The sequence below is a fragment of the Ananas comosus genome, linkage group 5 (genome assembly GCF_001540865.1).
Source record: "Ananas comosus cultivar F153 linkage group 5, ASM154086v1, whole genome shotgun sequence".
In the NCBI taxonomy this organism is placed as follows: domain Eukaryota; kingdom Viridiplantae; phylum Streptophyta; class Magnoliopsida; order Poales; family Bromeliaceae; genus Ananas; species Ananas comosus.
In genome coordinates, this window is record NC_033625.1 from 8,050,574 (window position 1) to 8,073,766 (window position 23,193).

The following is a 23,193-nucleotide window of genomic DNA, read 5'->3' on the forward strand; positions in this document are numbered from 1 at the left end:
GGAGGGGGATGGGCCAGCTGCGAGGGAGGGGCGTAGTGGCGGGGAAGGGATGCGAGGTGGTGCGCGCCCTGCCGGAGGATGGTGTGAGCTCTGCTGCCAGAAAGAGGGCAGAGGGAAAAGGGGCACGCGGCGGGGTGGGACGGTGGTGCGCTGCCAGGATGAGGGCGGAGGAAAGGGGCGCGGGGGGTACGCGCCGCGGCAGGGGGGTTGGCCGCTGCGGAGAACTGTCACGCGCCGGAGCGAACGAGGAGCGGGCGTACCTGAGAACTTTGAAGGAGAGGTCGCCGCGACAGACGCGGCACTCTCAGCGACCGGCTCTGAGTAGAAGCGAGTGCGGCAGCAACAGGGAGGACCAGTCATCACCGCCGGGAGGGGAGGCGGCCGATTTTTTGGGAGGAGGGTGGAGGAGGTGGTTTTTTGGGAGAAGGTTGGAGAGGTGGCTGGTTTTGGGGGGAAATAGATTAGGGTTTTTTTTAGTAGTGCATGTATGGGGGAAAAAAAAGTAGAATTTTTTTTGGGGATTTTAGAGGCGCGGTTTTAAAACCGCCTTTAATATGCCGCTAACAGATTCTGTAGAGGCGGTTGTTACAAACGTCTTTGAGCAACCGCCTCTACAATAGCTTTTTCCTGTAGTGTCTCCTGACTGCAAAAGAATGTCGACAGGACCTATAGAGGGTCCACCGGGTTAGTATCTAACCCACAACTAATAATCACAGTATCCACAACCCCACAAATAATTTCATGAAGATCGGTTTCCCAATACCGATTACCGTAACTCGCCCGAAGTCCCGAAAACCACACCGGGACGCCGTCGGGACCCACTAAGTGTCCCGAAACTCACCAACTCGTACCACGAGTCACCCGCTGCCACAAAACACACCAATTTGAATGTCTTGGCAGTAAACACAAGGTAACACAACCCAACAATTATCGTTGGATAATTGTTCGGATCCGGGTTCCCGGAAGTGTCTATTTCGACACCGGAACCCACCGTCGCTCACCCGTCATCATCGAACCCACAAAATGATGATGGTGATCAGCCAACAAGGCTCAGCGACAACTCAACGGACAACCAAACCACGTCGGAAGAAATCCGAATCGAATCTGTGTTCTTTCGGCTAATTTCGCCGAAAAACGCACCGTAACCGACTCTTCGATTTCCGCAAAGGCTATCGGATCATGGACAATCAGTCCAGAGGTTACCACACACACCAACGCGTTGCCCACAGTAGCCACAAGGTGCACAATTGCATAAAAGTCCCTCAAATTACATAAAATCCTATCATTTTATGTGATTTGAGCGATCAAGTGGTTAGTTCACGCAAACCGAGGACTTCCAAGGTCTACTGAGACACATATAGCTTGGTCTCGATGTACCGGAGGCCGTGCTCATGATCCAGAGCACAACGGCTCACTGTGGGAAGCGCGGGAGCAACCCGAAGGTTCAGCGAAAAGCGTGCAGTCAAGGGAGATCGCGCAGTCAAGGGAGATCTCGCCGAACAGGACTAACCGGACACTGCTGATCCAAAATAAGGTGAGCACCGTGATCAGCACTAACCAGCGGTCACCGTGCTCACCTCCGGAGGCATCGGAACAGCCTCAGATCGCCGGAAAAGCATGCACAAACACAGAACAACAGCCAAAAAGGCTGAAACGGAGCGACATCGCCGAAACAGCGAAACGGGGCCTTCCCGACAGAAACCAAGGTGAGCACGGTGATCAGCGACTTGGTACAATCACCGTGCTCCCTTTTTTAGAGATCGGGAAGCCCCGGGAAGCTCGGAACAGTAGGCCATCCCACAAAAGCCCCATTTCGGGCTTGGCCGGAGCAAGCTTGCTCCGGCCGGCTTCCGGCGGCACGGCGGCGCGCGCGGAGGCCAGGGATGGGTGCGGGGGAGGAGAGGAGTGAGGTGCTCACCTCAGACAGCGGCTGGAAGCGGCGGCGGCGGCGGAGGAACAAGACAAGCCCGCACGGCTAGGGCACGGGTTCCGCGGGCACCTGCGGCCACGGCGGCGGCCGGGGAGCTCCGAGACGGCGGAGGAGGATTGCAGGAGGCCGGAGGGACGCCTCGGGTGCTGCCCCAAGCGGCGGCGGCGCAGGGGTGGAGTCGCACGCTCGCCTCGGCCCGAGCGGGTCTGGGGCGGCTGCGGGCTGGCCGAGGCGGCGGCGGCGGCACTCTGGGCGGCTCGGGGCGGCGGCGGCCGGCGGCCTGACGTCGGGAAGGTGTTACGGGAGTCGCCCAGGGCGGCGGCAAAGCGAGGAAGAGGCCGCACGGTCTGCTCGGCCAGGGCTCGGCCAAGTCGGCTGCAGGCTGCAGTGGCAGCAGCGGCGGCGCTCGGCGGGGATGCTCGCCGGAGCACGGGGTGACCCTGGCGGAGGGTCTGAAGGTGGCGGTAGTCTCGGGCTTCCTCACAACCCGAGAGGAGAGAGAGAGAGAGAAAGAGAGGGAGAGGGGGAAGGAAGGTGGCTCCGGCGGCGGTTGGCCGGCCGGGGCTAAGTCGGCGGCGGCCTGGGCGTACGCAGCAGGTGCAGGGAAGTAGGGTGAAGGTGGCTGGGGGTGCGGCTAGGGCTAGGTTAGGGTTACAAGGCTCCAAACCCTAAAGAGCTATAAATACTAAGGTGCAACTTTGCAAATAAGTCCACCAAACCTCAGTATTTATTACTGAGTCCTTCACAGCGCGTGTAAAACGCGCGGACACCCCTCCACGTGCGATCCCACGAGAAACGGTACATAAAATATCGCGACTTTTGCGAAATTACCATTTTGCCATTACAGACCTCTCCTCGATCAACACGCAATCTCTGCAGATCCGTCCGTCAGATTTGCGAACGGATTGCACCAGTGCGATCAGCACGACGGAGACAACAAAGCTACCATTTCGTTTCACCACGATCGACCACGGATTCGCGACCAAATCCAATCTTTCTTCCAATAGAAGGAATAACACATAAATACATATAAAACATGTATTTTTGGATTTTCTCAAAATCCGTGCGTCAAACTCAAAATCTATCAGCGCCAATAGTTCCAAAACAGCTGAACCGATCGAAACGAGCTATTGGACCGCTATGAACGAAGTTCGATACGAGCCAGAAGCCAACTTCCCACCGTGGTTTCTCCGGAAAATCGAGTTACTATTCACTTTAAGTGAAACTTGGAAATCGTGTAGAATTTCCGTTTTAACTCATTTTCGTCTGAAACTTGACGAGTGCTTTTGTAATTAAATTACACACTAAAATATCGTCAACTGAGAGTTTAGCTACACTGCAAAAGTCTCAGTCCTTACACATTTCCTCTCTTTCCCTCTCTCTAAAAGCTTGGGCTAGGGCGTGGAGAAGAAGGAGAAAAGCTTGGAGAAAGTGGATTTGGAGGCTTGGGTGGCTCTAGAAGCTCTCCAACAAGAAGGCTTGGGTGGAGCTTGGGCAAAGGTGAGTCCTTATGCAAAAATGAGTTTAGGGTTTGGTTTAGACCTTAGATTTTTGGATTTTGATCTCTCTACAAGTGAGGAAACCCTCTAGAGACCTTGAAACCATGAAATCCAAGGTTGTCTTGGACCCCTCTCATGGTGGATCTCTAGGGCTCGAAGTAGATGCCCTAGGGATGGTTCTAAAAGCTTAGAAACCTTCTTAGAGAACTCTCCATGTGTATCTAAGCTTTCTTTTGCTTAGCAATGAGATCAATCTAGGGGAAATGCAAAAAATGGCATGTTAGGGCATTCCAAAGAGGAGTTTTGCCCAAGTTAGGATTCGATATATTTTGATCATGTAGAAACCTAATTGAAGGTATTTTAAACGCGTTGAAATGCTCGGTTCGACAATCCGACGAATGTATGCAAAGTTATTGACAAAAACGTCGTTTTTCGTACAGATAGCCGCAGCACGCGGACTAGGGCTTCAAAAATTTCAAGAAATTCACCGTAGCATCCTTGTAACCATCTAAGGTGGGTGGTGCATTCCAAGGACATCGGAAATCCCTTTATGTCTAAAGCGTCATATTTGAGCATATGTACTTATATTGAGCATGTTGCATAGTAGGGTTAATTGTAAATTTCTATTGCATGACATGAGTTTTAATGCTTGAGAAATAGTAGTAAATGAATGAGAATTGGTAACCCTATATATGCATGACATGGGACAAGAACCTAGAAGGGTTAGTAAATAAATGTGACATGTTGACGTAGACATAGAGTGTGGCATGAGTACAAGAACATAGCACCTAGAAAACAAGTGTGGCACCAATGACAAAGAACAAGAACAAGTCGTGTACATGACACTAGTAGAGGTTAGAGAATGCAAGTGAATTCGGTTAGTGACATTATGACAAATGCACCTTAGAGTTAAGGGTCATATGAACATGGTTCTCCTTGGAGTCAGGGAATGGATTGAACTTGGAATCCTTAAAGTTAAGGATTGATCGTACTCACCTAATAGTCCTTGCTCGAGGGCGGTAGCTCCCCCTCGGGCGATGTGCTCCGGAGTTGTCATCACTGGGTCGTAGCGGTTATCTCCCCAGAGGGCGGTCCCGTCGGGTCGTAGCGGTTATCTCCCCGACTATAGGGATTTGGGTTGGTGAGTTTGTGAGGGCGAAACCTACGGGCTAGCCATGAGATTGGGTAATGAAAAGTTAATCTTGCATTCATCATGAGCATTCTATCGAGCATAGTTTTATTTATCGTTCAGGCATATTAGCTGCATTTGTTAGTTGGTTATTATCTATTCTTTCTTCTATTATGCCTGATTAGACCTAGTGGGATAGTCGGCGTGGTTGGTTGCCGAACCCACTGGGAACTTTGTTGTAGTTCTCACCCCACTATTTCCACAGAGCCGGGACCGAGCGAGCCGGCAGATGATCGCGGTAAGGGCATCGCGCCCTAGGTAGAGACCGCCCGAGATGGATTTCATTTTGTAGTTGCACACCCTTTACTATCATCTTTTGTATTTGATGATTTTAGTATTATGAACTTGCTTTAATGAATGATGTAAAGAATATTTACTTTAAATGTCAAAAGTTATATTTTGGGAGAAATGAGATGTAAAAAGAAATGATGCAAGAATGTGACAGAACTTGATTATAGTTGGATACATGTATGTGATTTAAATTTAGTCATATTACTTGTATATTGAATGGTTAATTCTTTCACCTTGGCTATTGCTTGCCCTCGTGCAAGCCATTGTGTATGCTTCCGCTTATGCAAATTTGTACTCTATTGATACTTGTGTTGGGCCTTGGGCAGACAGGGGAAGCTCTGTCCGTTTGGCGTCTGTTTGACGCTCTCGAACCGGCCAAAAGGGATCGGGCTCGGGGAGTGACAGATAATTTGGTATCAGAGAGTAAAAGAGCCAAAGGTGAAAGCATAGGATGGACCTAGAGACCCTTAGGAATGGAAAGACCTTAAGGATCTAGGAAACGTGAGTGACGTTGAACAAATATAGCGAAAGCTTATGATTGGGTTAATGCTAATAAGTCTCTAATGTGGTTAGAGGCTAACTTAAAGTTGTTATTTGTTTTCTTTCCTTTGTGTTGTGATCGGCAGCCGACGACATGATGCTTTGGAAGGAAAATAAATGCACTTGTATACTTTCGCCAATTGGGTATAATCGAGTATATTGTCTGAGTAACTAACATGAATTGCTTCATTTCAGGAAGCGATGCCGCCTCGTGGACGACCTAAGTTGCCTCGTGGTCGACCGCGGACGAGGTCTATGGCCGAGGAGCCAAGTGCGGCTCCCGTGCAACCCGGAGCAGGTGGCGACGGGGAGCTTCGGGAGCAGATGGCCGCGCTTATTGGCGTAGTGCGGCAGCAGGCGGAGTCTGTTCAGCGCCAAGGGGAGCAGATCGAGAGGCTCCAGGAGGCTTTGGAGCGGCAACAGGCGGCGGCGGCGGCGCCCGGGGAGGCCGTGCACCCTGCGCCTCCTGCAGTGGTGCCGAGTGCGGCCGAAAGTGTGGCCGCAGCGGCCGTGCCAGTTACGATGATGCCGACAGGATCGGGGACCTCAAATCCCGATAGTGCGGCGGAGGAGGCGGAGCGGGAGCGCATGTTGGCAGCTCTCATTCAGTTTCAGAAGTTTAACCCACCTACCTTCGAATGTGGAGTAGTGGAGCCGGCGATCGTGGAGTCATGGATCGACTCCATGGAGACACTCCTTGAGGATCTTAACACCTTGGAGAGGGACAAGGTGTACCTCGCCACATATTGCCTCAAGAAGGTGGCGAAGGTGTGGTGGAAGCGTGTTAGGCGGGATCGATCGCCTGATCTTCCGCCTATGATGTGGGAGGAGTTCCGGAGGGCGGTGTTTGCCAACTACTTCCCCGATACGGTGAAGCGGAAGTTGCAAGAGAAATTCCACAAGTTGCACTCTACCCACTAGCCTTAGCCGACCTTGTGGGGAGCCGCACTCTACCCACAATGGTCGTCAATTAGAGAGCTACTCTCTACCCGCTTTATGATCCTAGCTCAGTCGAGACTCATTTCACACTTTCGGCTAGTGAATGACTCTTCTACCAACTGTGATCCCTCACTTTCTAGAGAGGTCACTCATTCTAAAGCTACTCTAGTCTAATTAGCACGCTTAATCTTCTTAACCTATTGGGCCTAGCCACCTCTAAAATGCTATAGTTTGGTTAAGAGTTTTAGCCCTATTATATCTCATATCTAGGACTATTCCAAATCCTTGGGGTGTCACATTCACGCCCCACGATGTAGAGGAACCCCTCGTATACACCAATAGACCCACTGTATGCACAGGGAAGTATCCCGCAACGCACGAAGCGCCAATCCACCTGTCGAACATGCAAATTCTAGGCACAACTACACAAATGTTAGGAGTTCACAACTAACAAGTATCAGAGTATAAGAATACATAACAATTGATATAAGCTAATAGATACAAATATCATCCATACATTTCTAAAATAAAACCTCCAAAATATACATCACCTACGCGCCTCGCCAGTTACACAAGTACATATTGCTATAAAAAGAAAATATACATCTACTGGGCCCACCTCTAGCTCAGTCGACTATGGTAGGAGATGTTATCTATCGTGCTATCCTCTTAGCTTGATTAGATGCAAAAGGAGCTGAGGAGTCTGAAATAGAAAAATAATAAAAAAGATGGCGTAAAAACTACTGAACTATAGTCCTCAAGAAGTACCATCGCCGACGACAACGACATACCCACTAAGTCTACTAGAGGCAAAGATAGTAAATAAAACTATACGAAAGCAGGATATAAATATTGGAAATAAACTACCACTATCATTCCTCTAAGCTACTACTACTGAAAACTGTAAATCATGTATAGCATGTATCAATTACCTACTAAATATATAAGCAAAACTGTCAGTCACACCGACCATGTCACGCCTCAGGACCGCCAATTTGGTCGGTTCAAACATGCAAACAAACGCCGAACAGACAAGCCTCCTCTGTCCGCCCAGAAAAATTTCAATATACATGACTTGCACGAGGACAAATAAATAAGAGCAAGTGAAAGTAAATTCTAACTATTACATCCATACATTGAACTTTGATTACATAACCAAAATACAACTCTTTTTTAGGATTCATATCCCCCAAATACATCATTCATCATTCTTATTACAACTACATGTCTTTTTCATCAAATACAAAAGATGAAAGTAAAGGGTACAACTAATGCTCGGAGGTCTACTACCTAGGGCACTATGCCCTTATCCCGATCCTCAACCGCCCCGCTCACGCTAGAATCTGCAAAAATAGTGGGGTGAGAACTACAAGAAGTTTCCAGTGGGTTCGGCCATCGACCCCGCCGACTCTCCCACTAGGTCTAAACAGGCATAAGTAGAGAAAGGTAGATTGATAAATAAATAACTTAACTAATGCAGCTACTATACCTGTAACAAGAAACTAACACAAGGAATATTATGCTCATGATGCATGTCCTTTCTAATACTTTTCCCAATCATCTTGGCTAACCCATAGGTTAAGCCCAACTCATCAAACCAAATCCCTTTTATCGGAGAGAATTCCGCTACCACCCGACGAGACCGTGAGCTGGGGAGAATTTCGCTACCGCCCAGTCAATGACAACTCCGGAGCTCACAGCTTGAGGTGTAGCGACCACCCTCGAGCATATCAAACTATCTGTGAGTATGATCCAATCCTCAACCTTGAGGATACCATGTCACTAATGTCATAATACCTGTAGTGTATCATTTTCTAGCATTCTATGTTTCTAAGTGCTATTCAATCCATCTAGTCATAATGTCACCTTGTTTACTATATTGTCACAGTTCACAACTTGGTTCATGCATCTATAGGGTTCTTATGTCCAAAGTTTCATTGTCAATTCACATATATGTTTACGTTGGAAGTATGCAAAAGATTCCATATAATACCATTTAACCCTACAATGCATGAATACATACATATGCTCAAGAAAGTGACTTAGACATAACGAGAAATTCAACTGTTTCGGATAGCACCACCCACCTTGTAGGGATGCCGGGATGCTTGAATCCAAGTCCCGCAATTTATCTTCGCCTATTTCCCTCGACCCAACACTAACGAAGGTAAAATAAGGTTTTTCTTCAATAGGACGTCGTAGGCTCGTCGAAACTCCAATCCGAGTTGCCCAACGCGTCGAATTATCCTTCAATTAGGAATACCAAAGGTCAATTTCATCATAGATCTCAATTTCTACAAAATTCTAAATTTAACCCTAGGGTTTGCATATACCACATATACCCAATTTTCTTAGGATTTCATGGAATACTCTAAGCCTTTATATCCCAAGAATCTTAAACACATGCAATTTATGGTAGTTAAATTAAACCCTAACTCATACATGCAAAGGAACTCACCTTGACTCCCATGCTCCACAATCCCTTCCTTGTTCTTGAGCCTCCTCACCTCCAAGAGCTCCAATCCACCCTCAAAATCTCCTCCAATTACACCTTGTTGGAGAGATTCTAGAGAGAGAATGAAAGAAAATGAGAAGCTTTTCTCATGTAATGAGAATGAATGCATTGGGCCCTTTATATAAGCCATCATAATTGCATTTAAGTCCTCCAACTCTTGCTATTTATAACTATTCAATTTCAACCCTTTGCAGAGCTGAGTACCGGTACTGGAATTGGAGTACCGGTACGCGAGCTCTCCAGTACCAGTACCCGTTTCCTGGTACCTCAACCTGAACGTTGGCAATTTGGGTTTAATATAGGGTTTCGGTATGCGACCCCCAGTACCCATACCCGACCTCCAGTACCGATACCCGCTACGTAGTACCGATACAATCCAAAGCAGAACCCAAACCCGAGAGTTGGCTATTTGGGTAATCAACTGAGTACTAGTACTCAACCATTAGTACCGGTACACAGCCTATCCAGTACCGGTAACCCGAGAGCTGGTAGTTTTGCACTCATATTGGGTACCGGTACCCCATTCCTGGTTTCGGTACTCAATAGAATTTCTGCCGTTCCAGCAGACTTAACACTTCAGAGCCCGTTTCCGCGCCCGGTTTGCGCCGAAAATACTTAAATACTCTCGAAACTCACTTCTAACCATCCGAATGCCTTCAAGGCAACTCGGGGACTTCACTTATCACCTTCATACCACACCTTGATCAATTTGATCAATGTTAGCATTACGATTCGGGGATTCGGTATATTAGAAATCGACTCATAAGTTCGGTCAAGCTTGTACCTGCCTCACACCCGACCCCGACACTAACTTGGTGGTCTATCGATGCACAGGCAATCTATCCACTAAATCAGCCACCAGCCTCCAGAGGAGCAATTGAGAAATGCGATCCACTCAAGTGTAGTATTTTTATTAAGTACATTAGGGTTCCTGCATGCTATGGTCATATGCGAATGATCACCCAGATCATATCAAATACTGTCAAGGTGCCATTGGCGTAATCATGAATATGTCACTGTTTAAAACCGCTATGCTTACCCAAGGCAATAATAAATCATATGTCGTTCACAATTTGTCACCACCCAAATCGTGAGCATATATCCAAACTAACAGGTTACGCATATATCAATAATGTCATCTCTACTAAAGAAAAATAATAGGAAAGTGGAGGAATAAATATATTGTTAGATGTGATCTGAACCAACTCTCAAGTAAGAATTATGAAGCATATATATATAAGTATGCTGTCATAGTAACAGTTAATTCAACTTCAATAGTGAGGTATCCAAATTGCTACCATGTCAATAGGTTAACATACATACTAAATTCTGCATACTAGACATGGTAAGAAATTCGCTATTTTTAGCTAATCCATCTGTAAATATTGTCCAATGCAAACAAGAAATGTAGCTCAAAATCCCCTTCCTCACTGTCTCAGAAAATCGGTAAGAAAACCAACATAAATCCTGCTCGTAAAACAATCAAGCATTAGCTAAAAACGCATCCAATCCAAAGCTCCCAAACAAAAACCAAATCTTCAAACCATTAGACCAAATAATAGTTACCTACCTCAAGTCCAGATAGAGAAACGGATCCACAATCTGCCTCCTCCTCAGCCATACACTAGTCCAACCTCCTCTACAGCATCATAGCAGAGGAGACTCTTCTCCCAACTCTCCTAGCTATAGCAGAGGATGAAGAAAATAAGAAGGAGAAGAAATGGAGTAAAGGAGGTTTCTTGATGGCGAAGGAGTGAGAAAAGAATGGATGTAATACATAGGCATATATACCGACGAAGAATTTCAGAAATGCATCAGAAAATAAGAAGTAACACACCCTAGCCCAAAAGCGAACTTTCGAGCACCAAGAACTAGATTTTCAAGCATCCACAAGCATCGAAGATGCATCCACTCTCTTATTCAAGCGCCCGAATAGAAGCCCAAAGTTGTTGTTAGTCTGTCCACAAATTTTCGGGCACCCGGATAGAAGGTTGAATCTATCATAGCTGCACTCGATCACATGCAGATGCTCGAAACCCCATACCTAAAACTCCTGTGACACTGTGCATGTGTCAGCACAAAGTTAGATCATTACTAATCTACCCGGGTTGCTACAGTAATTTCAGGCGTCTGGAGCTGGGATTCGAATCAACGACAAAGCATGTACATCACTTTTGGGCGCCCTAAAGTCCTTTTGGGCATATGAAACTCATTGAAACTTCAGTTTCATTAGGATTTTCAATTTCGAACCTATTTCGCATCGATTTTGCATCAAAATGGCTCCAACTCGGTCCGCCACGCTATAAACGTGCAGACCAAGCACTGCAAGTGTGATCTTGCCCACCAACCAATGTCTAGTACACTTTATTGACCTCACTCAATCCATCTAAATGTTAGGTCTATTGTTGGGCCTTTTGCCGCTAGGTTTATATTGTGAACCGCAGCTCCACTCAACTTTTGGGCTCACCCAACTCAATTTATTAGTCGCTTAAGCCTATTATCACTGTGATGCCCTACTTTCCAAGGAGTCATCTATCCTAGGACTATTCTAGCCCTAACACGCTTAACTCTCTTAATCTCTTGGACCTAGCCACTACTCAAAATGCTATAGTTGGGTTAAGTACTTTAGCCCTATTATATCTTATATATATAGGACTACCTGGAATCTCACATTCCCCCTCTCCCCTTCCCCCCTTTAAGCCCTGACGTTCTCCTTAGGCTCAAACTCACAAATACCAGAAGATGTGAGACTCTTCTTGCTAGTTTTAACCGATCTTGTGGGGGAGCCGCACTCCACCCACAACAATCAATAGCATGAGAGCCTTGCTCTTTCCGTTGTATGCTTAGTTAAGATTCATCTCACACTTCCGGCTAGTAATTGGCTCTAATACCAATTGTGATGCTCCACTTTCCTAAAGAAAAATTCAAGTTTCCTCCTATGTGTAGAACCGGCTCCAATCGGAACGCAACATTTCCTCCTATGTGTAGAAACGAAAAATTCAAGTTTCCTACACGCTCAAGATCGCACAAGCACCGAAGAAGACAAGAACGGAGAAATAGACAGCTCATAATAATAATCTCAAACAACTCCACATATAAAATTAAACAGCTTTACTAAGAGTATCTAAAACACCATACAATGAAAGTCGAAAAATATCAAATAAATCTTCAATCAAAACACCTTACAATGAATATTCATAAGAGAGGAGAAGAAGTAGATTAGAGGTCGCCTGCCTCAAACCTAGCAAAAACTCAACTACCTTTGGAACCTCTTTCACGCTTCTCTTGCACTTAGAGAAAACACCAAAAAGAATTTTGAAGCTTAAGAGAAGAAGCTCTATTTTTCCTCATAACTTATTTTCTTTTGACCCCTAACTAAAACTCATATGGTCCAACTTGGCTCACTTAGACCAAAATAAGCCACAAATCAATTTGACTCAAAAGGAACAAAAAAGAGGCCCATTTAAATAATAGACCATTGGGCTCCTATAAATACACTTATTAAATTAGTAAACAAAAGGAAACAAAAAAAAAAAGTTTAGCACTAGTTTCTAACATTTTCGTAGGTCACCCATCGTAGGACTACTCTAACCCTAGCACGCTTAGCTCCTCTAGCCATCGCTCAAAATATTATAGTCGGATTAAAAATTTTAACCCTATTATATATATCTTATATATAGGACTATCTGAGCTCTCACAATCATAAAGTAGGAAGTTGGATATATTTTAGCCAATAATTAATAGCCAATGCCATGGTCCGCAAATTTCATTGCGAGCTCTTGGGTGCATTCGCTGCTATTCATTTGAAACATCATATCTCAACTGCGTATCTTCAATCGGGTAATGCTCATCATCATGCACAAGGAGCAGTTCGTGCATGCATTGAGCAGAAAATGCTCCATAATTATAGAAGCCACTAGTTTTGATCTCCCAAATAGTTGGAAATCCTTCTTCCCCTTCAACTTCTTATCGGAATTATTTCGATCATTTTCATCCAAACAATTTCTTAAAAAAGCTTCATTTTTAGAGAAGAATTTAAAAAGTGATTCCAGTAGAGAAGGGATGTTGATAGAGCGAAACAATTAATTTCTCAGCAGCAACAACTTCATTTGGGAAAGAAGAAGTTAAAATATAATAATTTGAATGGAAAGGAATGCTGATAGAAGAAAGGACTATTATATATCTAATGAAGGCCCGTTTGGCCTAGCAGTTGAAGAAATGGTTTTCGTATAATTAATTTTGATTTGAAAAATCAATTTTCGTTAAAATTTATAGAGCTTTCAGCTGAATTTAGATAGAAAATGATTTTTCTGAAATAATATTGTAAATTTGTTAATCAAAAAAATTTTCTTTCTTACAAATAATGATTTTTACGACAAAATTTCATCTTAAAATAATTTAAATTTTCAATTTCAATTTAAAATTAGAACAAAATAAAAAATTTAATATTTTGACTTAAAATATAATATTAAAATATAAAATTTAAAAATTAAAATATAATTTTAATTTTAAAGTCTACATTAAAGATTAATGATTTAAAATTTACGTCTAAAAATTAAATTTAAAAATTTGAAATTTGAAATTTAAAAGTGATAGAAAGTGATTCAATGTGACGCCCCGAATTACAACGTTTTTCCGGGCACACCAACAGACCCGCCGTATACATAGAAATTTTTTCGTGTAAACGAAGCGATAGCTGTACCTGTAAACAAGTTTGAGCTACAACCAAGAGTATAGAGCTACCATAACTAAAACATAAATAAAATATAAAGGTTTCACTGTACATACAACATCGACAACCACACCTCGCTGCAGCGAGTGCACAAAACAAAAAGTATGTGTATGAATACAACTCACTATATATCTCTGACGGGTACTCCGCTAGCACGGCAACCAAGGCTGGTAGGGATCTAACTCACGACTCCCTTACCTCTGTCAAAATCAGCAACAGCAGCAGCCACAGATGAAGGCTCTACAAAAAGGTGTCAACAACTAGGTGTGAGAACTATTGCAAAATAGAATAATCCTCAGTGGGTACCGTCACCGACCTCAACGGCCTACCCACTAAGTCTACAGTAATGATATGAATATGATAGTAAGGAAAGCTGGAAAGAACTCTACAACTACATGCCTCTAAACTATTGCTACCAAAACAACTGTCTGTAGACATAAACATGCATCACTAGCTACCACTGACCAAATCTCACATAGGCTGCCCAAACGGACCCACCCTACCTGTAACCAAGTTACACCGTACACCACCCACAGGGATGGCCGGTCTAAAAAAATGGTCCAAACAGGATGGCTGCAATATCAACGCAAGTCAAAGCCTCACTCCGAAGCGGCACTCATGGGTGTGACCCAACCGAGTATGCAAGCGTGTCTTTGCCGAGCTCAATCAGGCTCTCACAGGCTGTAATCAAGGCAAATGGGTCAAACTGGTCTAACAACCAAAGCTTACGTGCCATTGACACAATCTGATGCAAGATACAAAAATCTTGATGCGCCATCAACTACGACGGCACCCAACAGTACAGAACAGTCTACACTCTACTGTAAAATGAGTTCGACCTCTCAGCACGTGCGTAATCTCAACCTACACTAGTCTGGGTATCCACCTCGCACTAACAGCGGTGATACAAGAGAACAACAGCTCCTACAGCTATTTCGGTTACTTTTCGAAAAATGACAGTGTAGGTTTAGCGAGCTTTCTCCTAAGTTAATTCCACGTTCAGCATATAAATTTGTCTAAATTACTAGATCATGCTCCAAAAGTCAGATTTTATAAAATATGCATTTTCTGAATTTGAGCAACTAACATGATGAACAAGGCCAAAAACATATGTTGACGCTTCTATAACTTAGAAGGAAATCCAACAATTTCGTAAATATTAACCCATCTCGAGCACTCGTCCAACGTCGGCTAGAAGTTGATAAGAGAACTACGCACACTCGCTCGACCTCCGATGACTCAACCAGGACAACCCACGCGTTCGAACGATCCTCCTAGGAAGTGAAGAATCCAAACGAGCTCGATTCTCGACCTTCCAAACGAACGAAGTAAACAAGCTAGAAAGAGAGAGAGGAAGAAGAGAAACATACTGTTTCTCCAAGCTTCTCAGGCTGCTATATAAGCTGGGGTAGGTGGCGATACAATTCACAACCAAAAAGACCAAAATATCCCTTACCAACTCCAATCTGCCTCTGAGGTACCGGTACTCAACTTGAATACCGGTACTCGGCCCTCTCTCCGCAATCTCACGCGCTGGGTACCGGTACCAGCCCAATGCAGTACCGGTACTCAAGTTCGATACTGGTACTCAATAACATGTACCGGTACTCGACATCAGACATGCACAAATTTGAGAGCATCCAATTCTACAATCTCACTGGGGGTATCGGTACTTCTCACCAGGTACCGTTACTCAACACTGAAATTCTGCACTTTGCATATTTCAGTGTCAGAACTCCACTCTCGCATCGCGCTGAGTCCGTTTTGCGTCCATTTCAAGCCAAAACGACTCCGACTTGTCTCGACACCCACCAGACGTGTCGACAAGCCACAGATGTTGAAGCCTCTCTGACCGCTAAATACCAGGAACACTACATTCAAATTAAGAAAAAAAAATTTGATAGATGGAAAAAAAAAAAAAAAAAAAAAAAAAAAACTTTCATATAATGTAGCATGAGTGGATTTCAGCACTTTCTTCTCGTTGTAGACCAACTAGCTCCCTAAAACTTTTCTTTCATTTGGTCAGGGCTTCTTTATAACTATTTCGACTATTTTCGTCCAACCAATTTCTCCGCAACAACTGGTAATCTGATGCAGAAGTTTTAGAAATGATTCCAATGGACTAGGGAAAATCGTGTTGATGGAAGAATAAGAGTTCTCAACATCAACTTCATTTGAGTAAGAAGTTAAAGTAGTGATCGATTCAACATTGTACCATGTAATTAGGTCGTCTGGTTGCCTAAAAAAAGTTAACATTTCTATTATTCACTCATAAAATATATTGAGACCGCTCAACTATGGATATTTTAATCGCTCCCTACCTTTAGCTTTTCTTAATTTTTATGAGTACTCTCTTAACTTTTATATTTTCCGTCTAACACGACTACAACAAAATGGTCTATATACGCATTTTAATGTAGGTAACATGTCAAAAAATTGCTGTGGTGGTGTTTGAAGATTGGGGAGGTGACTTCTACGATGTTTAAGAGAAGTTGTCTATTTATTGTGTTCTGTTTGGTGGTGGGGGTGGTGTCTGTGGGATTTGTATAGTTGTGAGTGATCTATTTTATAGATGTGTGATGGGGTGCGCGTGATGAGAGCGTAGAGGAGAGAGTGCTGCTAATTCCAACACTTATTGTGATAGGTTTAGCAACCTTGCTGCTATTAGATCGTCGTATCTCGTTGGCTGCGGTGGGGAGGAGTTTACGTATCTATTAAAGTCTTCTCTGTTATAATTGCGAGTTGTGTATGTATCTGAGTGAGTGTTTTAGAAGATGGAAGATGGGGTAAGTTTTTTTTTTTTGGGTGTCGTGAGTTGTAAGTCGGGTGGTTCCAAATGACTCTGTGGGTGTGTGCTGTTGCCGTGGGTGAGTAGAGTAACATCTTTATGTTGTTGCATTGCGGCTTTATATTTAGGCATTAGTAAATGTTTTTTTAAGTTTTAGTATAAATGGGACACTTACACAAAAGTGTCCCAAACATGTGTCCCTATAACCTAATTCTGTTGTAGTGGCAATTTTAATCTAATAAGTTAAATATTTTTCTAATTTATTAATAATTATATCAAGTTTTTAAGAATTTTTAATTAATTTTAGCATGCAAAATTAAAATAGTTAAACTAATAGTTGATAAAATATCTACTCAATTTAACAAAATTTTTAACTAATTTTACTATAAAAATTCCAATAAAAAATTATAAACTAGGAAGTTTTAATAAAAAATAAAAGTTAACATTTATTTCAAAATAGTCCGTAAATATTAGGGGGTATCTTCAGACGTCTTTATGCAAGCAGTACTATTGCCTAAATTTAATTTATTATATAATCCGTAGATAGGGATGCAAATGGATCCGGATTGGTGGAGCTCCCACCTCGATCCATTCTGAATCGATTGATAAGTTGTAACAAAAAAATATAGAAAAATATAATTCACTCCGAATCTGTCCCGATCCGCTAAGTAAATGGAGCGGAAGGCGAGAGACCCTTTTTTTTCCTTCAATTCGTCCCGATCAATTAAAAATCCACCAAAAATCTACTCCCGTCCCGATCTGCCTCGGATGGGGTGGTAAATATGAGCCAAAAATAAAATGAAAAATAACCTGTCCCGAAAAGAAATGGAATGGGAGGTGGAAGAACCCTCCCACCCCTGATCCTCCTCGTTTGCTTCCCTATATATCCATCTATAAACTCCTATGAAAACCCATATCCTTTTGTCCACGTGGCGATATCTATAAACTCCTATAAAAACCTATATCTTTTTGCTCACGTGGCGATATTAGCTTAATTTGATCTTTTGTGGGGCCTACCCGTCATCTTAAATTACCATACTTAATTGTTATTTGTGTGGGCATATCAGTCATCCTAATTTACATGGCCCATAAGGCCCACTTGGCTTTTTTTTTTCTCATCTTCTTCCAATTTAATTCAACATGGGCCCTCATGGCAATTTTTTTTCTTCATCTTTTTCCCATTTAATTCAGCCGGTTCCCATTTAATTGGTTTAAGTAACCGGTTCATCTTTCAACCGGTTACGATTAAACCCATTACATCTTCAACCCTAGCATGTTCGCTACCTCCTAGATGCCGCTCGCCCCCTAGATGCCTCTCCGACTCCTGATGTATACATCCTCCCTGGACGAAAAATTAGGCTGAATTCACTATCGATCCTTCTTCCCATTGCGCTGTTTTTGATAACGATGCTTCATTCCTACCGATTGATCCCTCTCCGATCGCAAAAATGGTTCAGATTCATTATGTACGGTCTCTCCGACTTGTCGGATATCTATATTTGTTGAATGCGAAGGGTTGTTTTATGTTGAATGTTGTCTCTATAAAATTTTTATTTGCAGCAAAAAATCTCTATTTCTCTGTTGGTGCTCTTTTCTTCTCTGATTTGATTTTCATCTTTTATTTTTGTTTGAATTTCAATTTGGCTGTTATTATTTTTTAAAAAAAAATATTGAGTAATTTTACTTTGTCTCAAAAATTACCTCTATCGATAGCATCAAGTTTTCCACCGTTAGATTTAACCCTTTAACTATTTTCACCCGTTAAATTATATTATTAAACCAATAACTCATTTAACTCTAGGGGGCCCACATCATCATAACCGTACATTTTTTTCATCTAAGGGCTGAAAACCTAATAGCACCAATAGGTTGGTGCTATTGATAGTATTCCAGTCTATATATATATATATATATAGAGAGAGAGAGAGAGAGAGAGAGAGAGAAAGAGAGAGAGAGAGAGAGTTGAGCTAGAATACTCTCAAAAGCACCAAGGGAGTNAAATATTTTTCTAATTTATTAATAATTATATCAAGTTTTTAAGAATTTTTAATTAATTTTAGCATGCAAAATTAAAATAGTTAAACTAATAGTTGATAAAATATCTACTCAATTTAACAAAATTTTTAACTAATTTTACTACAACAATTCCAATAAAAAATTATAAACTAGGAAGTTTTAATAAAAAATAAAAGTTAACATTTATTTCAAAATAGTCCGTAAATATTAGGGGGTATCTTCAGACGTCTTTATGCAAGCAATACTATTGCCTAAATTTAATTTATTATATAATCCGTAGATAGGGATGCAAATGGATCCGGATTGGTGGAGCTCCCACCTCGATCCATTCTGAATCGGTTGATAAGTTGTAACAAAAAAATATAGAAAAATATAATTCACTCCGAATCTATCCCGATCCGCTAAGTAAATGGAGCGGAAGGCGGGAGACCCTTTTCTTCCTTCAATTCGCCCCGATCAATTAAAAATCCACCAAAAATCCGCTCCCGTCCCGATCTGCCCCGGATGGGATGGTAAATAGGAGCCAAAAATAAAATGAAAAATAACCTGTCCCGAAAAGAAATGGAGTGGGAGGTAGAAGAACCCTCCCGCCCCTGATCTGCCTCGTTTGCTTCCCTATCCATCTATAAACTCCTATGAAAACCCATATCCTTTTGTCCATGTGGCAATATCTATAAACTCCTACAAAAACCTATATCTTTTTGCTCACGTGGCGATATTAGCTTAATTTGATCTTTTGTGGGGCCTACCCGTCATTTTAAATTACCATACTTGATTGTTATTTGTGTGGGCATATCAGTCATCCTAATTTACATGGCCCATAGGGCCCACTTGGCATTTTTTTTTCTCATCTTCTTCCCATTTAATTCAACATGGGCCCGCATGGCAATTTTTTTTCTTCATCTTCTTCCCATTTAATTCAGCCGGTTTCCATTTAATTGGTTCAAGTAACCGATTCATCTTTCAACCGGTTATGATTAAACCCATTACATCTTCAGCCCTAGCATGTTCGCTACCTCCTAGATGCCGCTTGCCCCCTAGATGCCTCTCCGACTCCTGATGTATACATCCTCCCTGGACGAAAAATTAGGCTGAATTCACTATCGGTCCTTCTTCCCATTGCACCGTTTTCGATAACGATGCTCCGTTCCTACCGATTGATCCCTCTCCGATCGCAAAAATGGTTCAGATTCATTATGTATGCTCTCTTCGACTTGTCGGATATCTATATTTGTTGAATCCGAAGGATTGTTTTATGTTGAATGTTGTCTCTATAAAATTTTTATTTGCAGCAAAAAATCTCTATTTCTCTGTTGGTGCTCTTTTCTTCTCTGATTTGATTTTCACCTTTTATTTTTGTTTGAATTTCAATTTGGCTGTTATTATTTTTTTTAAAAAAATATTGAGTAATTTTACTTTGTCTCAGGAATTAACTCTATCGATAGCATCAAGTGCTTGGTGCTATCAAGTTTTCCACCGTTAGATTTAACCCTTTAACTATTTTTACCCGTTAAATTATATTATTAAACTAATAACTCACTTAACTCTAGAGGGCCCACATCATCATAACCGTACATTTTTTCATCTAAGGGCTGAAAACCTAATAGCACCAATAGGTTGGTGCTATTGATAGTATTCCAGCCTAGAGGTATATATATATATATATATATATAGAGAGAGAGAGAGAGAGAGAGTTGAGCTAGAATACTCTCAAGAGCACCAAGGGAGTGGTGCTTTTGAGTTTTTAGCTATTGGATGGAGAGATGTAGGGTTGAGATGATGGGGTAGGTGGTGGTAAGTGGTGGTAGGTGGAATAGTGTTTGGTCCAAAGGTTATTAGTAATCAGGGAGTAGATCCAAGGGCGAGAAACTCAAAAGCACCAAGGGGTTGGTGCTTTTGAGAGTATTCTAGCTCAATTTTATATATATATATATACTTCAATACACTATATAAATCTTGATCATTTATTTTTCTTAATAGATGGTTTAAATTTAATATGACTCTAGAGATGGCCTACTATTGAAGCGTAGGTACCATTCATCATGTACTTATGGTCTTTGTAAAATATTTTGGTCTACAAAACCAATTTTATCCAACTAAGAATACTATGACCTTTTCAAATGCCTACAACAATAGTTGGATTTCAAATTACAACCAAATTGTAAATTTAAATTCAAAACAACATTTAAAACTTAATTATAGATCAAATTCAATTTTTTTAAATATAAAACACAAATTTAAAATAAAACTTTCAGTTCCAATTCAAAATTTCAATTTAAATCAAAAATTAAAATTTGGTTTTAAGATTACAAGTTCAATTTATATTCAAATTAAAAGTTTAATATAAATTTCAAAATTAAAATTTTGCATTACAATACCAACTTCAAAAATTAAATTTAAATTCAATATTTTTTTGAGCTGGATACTTAACAAATTGGGTATTATCTAATTTGGTAAGTTATCAAAGAGAATAAGATATTTGATATTTATAGGATGCTGACAAATTTGGTATATACTACTAATTTTCTTTCTAATATTGTCATACTAACTAATTCAAATTGGTAACCTGCTCAGCAGGTTACTTCATGTAAAACTCAATTATACCCTTTACTAATTAAGAATAAGATTTTAATATTTTTGGTGTATTNTCGACTAACCTTTTAATGATGAGTGGATAATTGCACCTCAATCATTTTAAGTAGTAAATGTCACCAAACCTCATTATTTGATCGTCCACATTAACATTTGCAGATTAATAAATTAGCATGCACAATTTGAACTAATATTTCATTTGAACAATGAAACGAATACCTTAGTATCTAAAATAATAATAATATAATATAGAATGAAATGATAGATTAACTGTACTCCTTACATTCAAAGTGTATGATTCCCAACAAAAATAAAAACTTGAAAATATATATATTTTTTGCTTTTTATATTTTTCTTTTCTTTATTTAAAAAAGTTATTCACCACTTAAGTGGAGTGGGTAACAAGTTTACTGATCCTAACAATAAGAAAAAGGATTAATTTAAAACAGGTCCCTATAAATATAGTGAATAGTAAATATATTTTTACAAAGTTCAACTTAATTTCATATGTTGTCCCTACAAAAGTCCTGATGTTTTCAAATATATCACTGCTGTTAGAATCCGTTATAAAAGTTTAGTTAACTATAGATTAAATACTTAATCTTGGTTAATTTTTAATAATTTTACCCTTCTTATATTATAATATTATGGCTTTTGGAGGGATATATATTTGTGTTAACAAAATTGAAAATATAAACGGTTCTCTAACGGTAACAAGCCAGAGAGATATATTGGAAAATATGAGAACCCTAAGAAAAAAGTCCTCCTTGATGTTGCATATCAGAATATATAAATTAGTCCAAAAAATAGCAACAATACCAAACATGTTATTGATTTGTCAACTCTAAACCTACATAGTAATAGTAATATTGAGGGCCACAATAGGATTTTGAAAATCTTAGCTCCTATAATTTTAAGATAAAAGCATTTAAAATGCTAGATAGTTTCAAAGTGTCCTTTTTTAAAAGCTTTTTCTTTTGAACTTTTTGTTTCAAAATTTATTTTTCAATGAACAACTATAATTTCCTATTAATTTCTAGTGAAATTAAAATTTCTCCAGATATAGAATGATCTGACTTTTCCTCCATATGTGAATTTCCATTTAAAAAAATTAAAATAAAAAATATTTTAAAAAAACAGCTATGGACTACAAATAGGGTTGTCATTTGTCAATGAGCGGAATTCATGTTTAGTGATTTGAACAGGATCTGACTTGTTAAAATGTTGAGTTGAAAAACGAGCCGAACGCAAATTAGTTCATGATCAACAAGTTAAAAGGATTAGAAAAAATATATATAGAAAAAAAATTTATGAGGTCTTGACGATTATATTTTAATCTAAAAGTTGAAACTTTGTATATAAATAGGCATTTTCACAATTGAGTTGGGCTTTATATGTATTTAGATCGGCACTACAACAGAATTAGGTTATAGGAACACATATTTGGAACACTTTTGAGTGAGTGTCCCATTTATCCTAAAACTTAAAAAAATATCTACTAATACCTAAATATAAAACCCAATCCAACCAAAAATAAAAGATTACTCTACTCAACCCAACACACCCAGTCCATTTGGCCCGATTACAAACAGAAAAGAAAAAAAAAAAGAAAAATCAATTACCTCTTTTCTTCTCTCTTCACTCAATCCACTGAAATTCTAGACGAAGAGCCCTTCCTGTCGTCCTCCTCCGCCACCGCAGCCAACGAGATAGAGTTTCGGCGGTTGCTAAATGCTTAAATAAGTATTGGTAAATTAGCAGCACTCTTTTAGGTTATAGCGACACTCTTTAACTGTCACTATATACTATGGTCGACCCACATATAACAGACACTTTTAAATTGTCGTAATTTTAGCAGACACTTTTTTACCATGTACTCTACATTTTAAAAGTTGCTATAATTGACCTGTTTCTGATTTGTAGTGCGACTAACAATTAAATAATAACTAATTGTATAATATATACTTATATATTATAATAATTATATAAATATATATATATATATTATATATATATATATATACTATATAGAATAAGCTACTATGCTATGAAAGCATAAAGTATGTTTTCCAAATTTAGCGCCTTAATCAACCCTCGTAGGGATCATCTAATCATGTATTACTATTATAACATGTGACCACTCAACCCCAAGAGACCGATCA